At 35.4% G+C, this 7,530-nt stretch overlaps 1 pseudogene; it reads left to right on the plus strand.

Moving 5' to 3' along the window:
* Positions 1-4,778: 4,778 nt before the first annotated feature.
* On the plus strand, positions 4,779-7,021 carry LOC107046845 (annotated as a pseudogene).
* The last annotated feature ends 509 nt before the right edge of the window (positions 7,022-7,530 follow it).

A 7,530-nucleotide genomic window follows, 5' to 3' on the forward strand; every position in this document is an offset into this window, starting at 1 on the left:
AATTATACTTTTAGTTTTGCTTAAATTTGTTTAATTGTAAAATCAGTTTGTGTGAAGAAGCAAGTTGTTAGAGTGGATTTGGTGTGTGCGGCATTTTAACCAATTTGGATTAGCAGTGTTTGCAGTTACTATAAGTTCTAAAAAAAAATGTAATTTCCATCAAATTTTGAACTCATTTCTAAAATACAGATTCGTAAGAATCATTTTAGTAAAAACTAAATTCTTTTCATTTTTAAAACCTTTTCTCTTCCCTGAAAATATTCCTTTGTTTATTTATTCTTGGCGGTGAGTGAATAGTTTTTTTTTTCTCTTCCTTTTTAATTAATAATTTTTCAAGTTTACCGGGAATTTCTAGTAGTCAATAATTTTCTTTTCTCTTTGATTCGATTCATCATCAGGGATTCAGTTTATGTCAGGGTTAAATTCAATTTTTATAATTTCTTTACCTAACTTTGACATAACAGAATTTTCTATATTAAAAATTTTCGTACGTGTAACGAAGTACACATATGGACAATATTAAATATATCCCAAATGCGTAGTGTATCTTAAATGCACGCCATATTACACACTCTACTTTACAATGTTATTGGCTGAGACAATGTTTTTTCAATTTTTAGGCGAATAAAGTCATCCGAATCCCAGAACAGAGGCCAGGGACATGGATTTATATGTATCGACAATTTAGACACTATCTCGATAATACGCAGACATGTGCGGGTAAGACATGTGTCCGCTGTGCTTATAGACGTAACGGCTGTCAAGTTGTGATTTGGGAATTGCCGGATGGTACTGTGATGGAGAATGGCAAGACTCACTACCATGGTGAAGATGTTGAGGCCGTGCAACGAGACAAGTTCAGAACGGAGATGAATCAGGGTATTCGTGCCGGGGGGCCACTATAAGATGTAACGAACCACTTGACTGAGAGGTAATTGCATCATACGATGAATTAAATTTGTAATAATAGAAATGAAGAGAAACTCAGGATTTTTACATTTTAGATTCCATCAGTATCAAACACGGAATGCGATAAGAATGAAAGTTCGTCGTGCTGCGCCTCCTATGAGTATCCCTATACATCTGGATCATTTCGCTACACGCATAAAGAATTGCAAATCTATTGAGAAATCTGTTTTACAAGAATCTGTATTCACTGAAAATGGGAACGCGTTAATTTTTGCTTCACCACATATGATTTCTGCAATTACAGCAGAATCAGAAATGATCATCAATCGAGTCGCAAACGTAAGTCATAGTGACACTTTTTACAAGAAATTATCATTGTTATAACATACAGATTTCAAGATAACTAATCAACTGGACATAGGTAGTTCCGGATCCACGGAACACTGACATTCTCATCATTCATCTAGTTAGAACAAAAGGCGATTTATCCTCGGTAAATAGTTTTATTATTTAATGACAATTTGCAGTTGTTCCATCGATAAGTAATAACATGGCGCATTATATTGATTGTTTTCAGACCTACGGTTGTTTCGTTGCTTACATAAAAGGTCCCTCAGAGGAGCTTTATAGACAAGTTCTGTTGAATATTGTGACTCTGGCACCTGCACTGAGAAGAGTGAATAAGGCGATCACAAGTGTAGATGAAGCATTGGTGAATTCCATTGCTGCTATCTTTCCACAAGCGAGTCTGGGTATATTGTGATGTGATTTTGTAAGAGTGAGTGGATAATCCGATGTACTTTTACTTGGTATGATAGATAGCTCACATGCAATTTAATTTACCACAAATTTATACCGTCTTTGTCGCAGGCAGTCGGCGATCTCTGGCATGATAGCGGGTTGAGTACCAGCCCGATAGAAATCCTTCATTATTTATGGATCTTGGGAGTTACTGGGAAGGATAATATCCAATCGGGACTGAAATTCGTGGAGAATGAAATAAAGCAGCTGATTATTCAATTTCCAAAACTTGGAATGCTGTTCTATTTATTCAAAACGCATTGGGAACAGCGCATTCAACTATTGGGTGCTCCTTCACAGGTCCTCCAGTTGAGCAAACGAACCGAGAGCTTCGGTCGATATATTGCAACTAAATTTGCCTACAACAAGAATAATGTTGAAAAATTAATAGGTAAATTGAACAGGTGACCGTTTCTATTAATATTTGAAGTAGTAATAGTCACTTTTATGAGCAATTATTCTTTTATTGTAAAGTCAATTCTTAATTTCTCAACAGGGGAACTGTGGGAAGGTTTGCAGATGGAGATGAACTTAATGAAAGCCTTTGAAGCTAATGATAACATCAAAGTGACAGATAAAACAGTCCCTCACACCATCCAAGCTTCCGATATCCAAGCTTTGGACAAAGCTCTTAGAGAGTACCAACGTAAGAGGTATGATATATTTCAGATGAATTATGCAAGAGATCAGTTCACCACGCACTAAAATTTCGAGTAAAACACCCTAAAGAATTCTATAGGTATTTCTATAGACTTTCTATAACACTTCTATTGATTTTTCTTTTGACGTGTTCGATAGAAAATTGGAATGTCGTTGTCTATAGAATTTTTTCGGCTCCAATTTTTTAAGTTTTTTCATTTCATTTTTTTTTAAAGAGAAGAAAATAAAGAATGATTTTAAAAACTTGGAAAATTTCACTCAAAAAATTCAATTGAAAAATGAAATTGTATCGACTTTTTTTTCTAATGGTCATTTTTCTATATAATATTTCCTATCGAACATGTCAGTAGAAACGGAAAAAAAAGTATAGAAAATTCAATAGAAATTTTATAGAAATTCCTATAGAATTCTTCAGGGTTTTTTACTAAAAATTTTCGTACGTGATGAATTTCCCCGAATCGACTGTCCTCAATCTCAATATCGCTTATTCGGATTTCAGGGTAAACTTTGAGAGTTTCTTCCTCAGATGTCTTCGTCCTTCAGTTTTGGAAAAATTGAGGATCATCGCAAAAGTAGGAGTTGTTCCAGAAAACAACGAAGTGGAAGAATTAGAAACGGCGTCCACAAGCAATAGAAGTCAGACTGTCAATGTTCCAAGTACTTCCAGTGACTATTTCAAGAGTAAGCCTTTTTCAGTTGACAGCGTTTTAATAAGAACTAAATGCGGACAATCTTTATCAGAAAATATTCTATCACTAGGGGTTTCCAATCAGCCCGTATTACCTTACACCAGTGACACTGACGACGTCGAGGAATTGAACGAAGAGGATTCAGAGTTTGACATAGTCACTCGTGACAAACGTCGACCATTAAACTTCACTAGTCTCAAGACAAAGCATTCCAAGAGTAAGGATTCAGATTCTGACGACTCGACAGCTGTTGTAGACAATCGTTACAAACGTCAAAGATTGAATTTCCCTAGCCTCAAGATGAAGTATACTAATAGGGGTAAGTGCACCAGCGTTGGTCAATTTCCTATCGTTCTTTTGAAGTTCGAATTGAATTCATCGTTGATAACAAGAAATATGTTATAATTATAGGTACATTAAATACCCCAGCATCATCTCCCGTAAGAGCTGATGTCGAAGTATTTGATGAACATGTGCGTGGTAAAGAAATTCAGTACTCTGAGAGTAAGTCCCTTTTGGTCAAGCAATGCTTTCTTTTATCTGGGGATATCAGATAATATGAATTAGTAAAAAAAATCGCTGTATTACCATAGGCATACCCCATAGCTGCATGACAACATTTTCCTCGAGCAACATCGATGGAGAAGAGAGAATTGATGAAGAGCATTCCATAATTCAAGACATCGACACAAGTTCATCTGACGAAGAAAATTCGCTATTTGAATTTGACGGATTTACATTCCACCTCAAAGAAAAATAAGCATCACGACGATCGATGATAAAAACAACGATACCAAAGCAAAACTGATTGTTCTTCCATTGAGTGAATAATCATTGTCTATTTAAAATGTCGTAGAGCGACATTTATATGTGTTGTGCATGAATATAAAACAAAGTTTACATATATCATAGAAAGCTTATGCGCTTTTTTCCATGATGATTAAAATGCATGATTCTATCGGAAATTTTTGCGTGACTGTCAGCTTATTTCAATCTTCTGCATCATATCCTATATATCCAATACGTTTTCCAGCAAGCCAAACAGTAAACGACTCCAGTCAGAAACGACGATCACTCATTGAAGCCGCGCCCTCGGGAATCTATTGCAGCCCGTCCTTAAAGGATGTTTTTATGTAGCCAGTTTGTAATTTTTGAAATTGAGTTTTTTGAGTATTGCCAACGATTTTTGGGAAATTTATGAAAATTTAAAAAACTGTTGAGAATTCAATGGACTTCGAGTCTAGTTTTTATTATAAAAAAAAATATGATTTGGTGGATTTTCATTTGAAGAAAAGGAGATAGAGAATTTGAAATTGTACATTCCCTTTTTTTGGATTATGTTATTTTTTTTATAATTTTTTTGTAATTCGCTAATTCGTTATTTCGTTAACAGAATATTCAACAACAAAAAGTTAGTAGTTTGTTATTTTTTCTCATAAGAACTCAAGTATAAATTCTCCTAGATTTTCGTTTTATTTTCAAATTTGAACCACCCTTCAATTTTCAAAAAGGAAAAAATCATAAAATCCCCATAAAAAATATCTGAAACTTCTAAAGAAAAAAAAACCCAAGACTTATTAAATAATTTCGTCACATTTTGGCAAAGTCAAATCTCCCACAATAATACACTCCTCCTTTTTAAATTTCAGACTGCCCACGGTTACAAACCCCCCCCCCCCATCCCCCTAAAACCCTACTGCACCCTACAACCCCGTCAAAATGGCCTCAACAAGCACCCACAAGCATACGAATTCGAACTTCAGTATGTTCAACAACAAGCGAACAGAATCCGGCTCCGGATTCATAACTCACAAGCGTCCGGAGACTGGTCACCGTCGAGCCGAGAGTATCTCCAATGCATTCGGTCACAAACTTCCGGAGTTGAAGCACAAGCGCAACGGCTCCAGAAGCATATTTGGGCACAAAAGATGCGAATCAGTGAGTCATTATTACCCAGCTCACCGTAGAAACGAAAGGAGGGACGCGATGACGGGACTTACGCCGACAGCTCATGAGGGAATAGCCACTTCCTAGGTCTGGACTTCCTCTGCCCGAATGAGAGTAAACTGACTCATGACACCGTCATAAGATGTCACAGAAGAAATCCTAGCTCAGGTCTCGTTGATCATCGGGATTTTATCATAAAATGTCACAGCAGAAATCCAAGTACTTCCATTGTCAATAAACCGGAGAAACAAAGACCTCACACATCTCCGATGAATCTAGACTACAAGGACTGCAGAATTTTCAATTGCAGACCAACTTTTATTCAGAGATTCGCGGGTATGAAAGTCTTCGTGATTCTCCTGTCGTTTCTCGTTACTGTACAACAGAAACTCAGCTCGGGGTACATTAAGTCGGTCATAACGACTATTGAGAAGATGTTTGAGATCCCCTCGAGCCTGTCCGGACTCATCGCCAGTAGTTACGAAATCAGAAATGTTACGACTGTTATTTTTGTGAGCTGTCTCGCCAGCAGGAGACATATTCCGTTATGGATTCCATTGGGGCTGCTACCATGGGGCTGGGATCTATAATTTTCATGATTCCTCATTGCACTGCTGAGCAGAAACCTGACGACTACGCTGAATAACTCGAGTTCTGGCAATATTTGTCGAAGGGTTTGTAATTATTTATTTCTGTATTTTATCTTAATTTTCTTTAATTTTCATCCGCGCTTTTTTTTGTAATTGCAGAATATCTAAATTTATTTTAGCTGTTTTTATTAATTAAAATAATTGTCATTTGATATAAAATGATGAAAGTAACATTAAGTAACATTTAGTGTTTCGCTTCATTTATTTTTCCTTGATATTCTGATGAAATTAAAAGTAATTAACGAATTCCCAATTTCTAGATAGTGAATAATGTGAATTCAAACTATCCGATAACATATTAAGATTCTTCAAGTGTTTTTAAACTAAAATTTTCCTTGTTTTTTTAAAATAATTATCCATTCCGAAAAAAAATATGAATATCTTTCTTTAGATTTTGTCAATTTGTTTAATTTTTTAAACTTTTTTACTGTTTTCGAAAAACGAAATAAATAAAAAATCTATAATTTTTTAAATAAAATTTCTTCTACAGTATTCCCATAAAGAAATCAACAAAACATTTTTTGGAAAAAACAAGATTTCTCTATTATTTTTTTTGCTATTCGTAAAAAACGTAAACTTTCACAATTTTATTTAATTCAATTTTTTAAATCTCGTATTTAGTTTCATAATATGCAAATCTATTCTAGCTATTTCTCCTAATTAAAATAAATTTTATTTGATAAAAAATTGTGAAAGTAAAATTAAGTAACATCAATCATTCTTCGATAATTAAACTAATTCAGATGAAAAAAAAAAATACAAAAAAAACTTTCAAAAAATGAAAAAAAATTCAGTAATAAAATAATTTTGTTTTCAGGTTTCCGAGAGAACAAGACATGGGTCTTGGAAGGTTGTCCCAGGCCTATCAGTACCTCTTCTGGCTCCTCACAACAACCTGAGGGGTGACAACTGCATCCAGGGCTCTCCCTCAATCACAGGACCTGTCGTGCTCTTCGTCCTGGCGCAGCCCCTTCTCGGGTGTGGGGGATGCCCCTCTTCACTCTTGGAACCACATTGATGATCACGTCAGACCTGAAAGCGCTTCTCTGTACATTGGCTGCATGTACAGCATGGCAGCTTTCGGTCCAGTCTTCTCGGATTTCTTCTCGGCGCTTATTTGTTATCGTTTGACATGGATTAGCTGTCCTCAACGACCATCAGCATTGATCCTGCGGATCATCGGTGGGTCGGCATGTGGTGAGGTGGCTTCTTGCTTTGTGGATTGCTTCTGATCCTGGCGACGGTGCCGTTCTTCAGCTTTCCGAAGACACTGTCGAGGGAGAAGAAAAAAATTCAGATTGAGGTGGAAAAGAGCCAAGAAGGAGAGGAGAAAGGACAATAGCGGATATGGAAAGGATGTCCAAGGCAAGTTTTTTGATAATTAAGGAAATTAATAATTACAAATTTTTGAAGAACAAAAAAAATTTTAAGATAACTCGAAACATTTCACCCATTTGTAAAAAATAGCATTTCATTATCCTACTTGTTTAACAGAAAGTTAAACTCTGCGATGAATCTTCAGACTCCTAGAGGGAAGCATAATACTGGCATGAATAATTCACTCATTTCACTGTTACGTGCAAATATAGTAGATATTATGTAAACAATATTTTATTCAGAATAAGTTGTGTACAAAGATATTCATACGCACCACTGCAGCATGTACTCTTTGCATGTTTCACCCATTGCTATTTCTTATTGATCGTTTGACAGTCTCTCAATTGGTTTTCTACAATTATTTAATTTTTAATGATTGCAAATAATAATGGAATAAAGATCATTTATTCCAATTCTACCGATTTCACTCATTTATACCCCAATTAACCAATTTTAACGCATTTATGAAATAAAAATGAGAAAAATAAAAAACGGAC

The sequence above is a fragment of the Diachasma alloeum genome, unplaced genomic scaffold (assembly GCF_001412515.2).
Source record: "Diachasma alloeum isolate Michigan unplaced genomic scaffold, Dall2.0 Dall_scaffold_02383, whole genome shotgun sequence".
In the NCBI taxonomy this organism is placed as follows: domain Eukaryota; kingdom Metazoa; phylum Arthropoda; class Insecta; order Hymenoptera; family Braconidae; genus Diachasma; species Diachasma alloeum.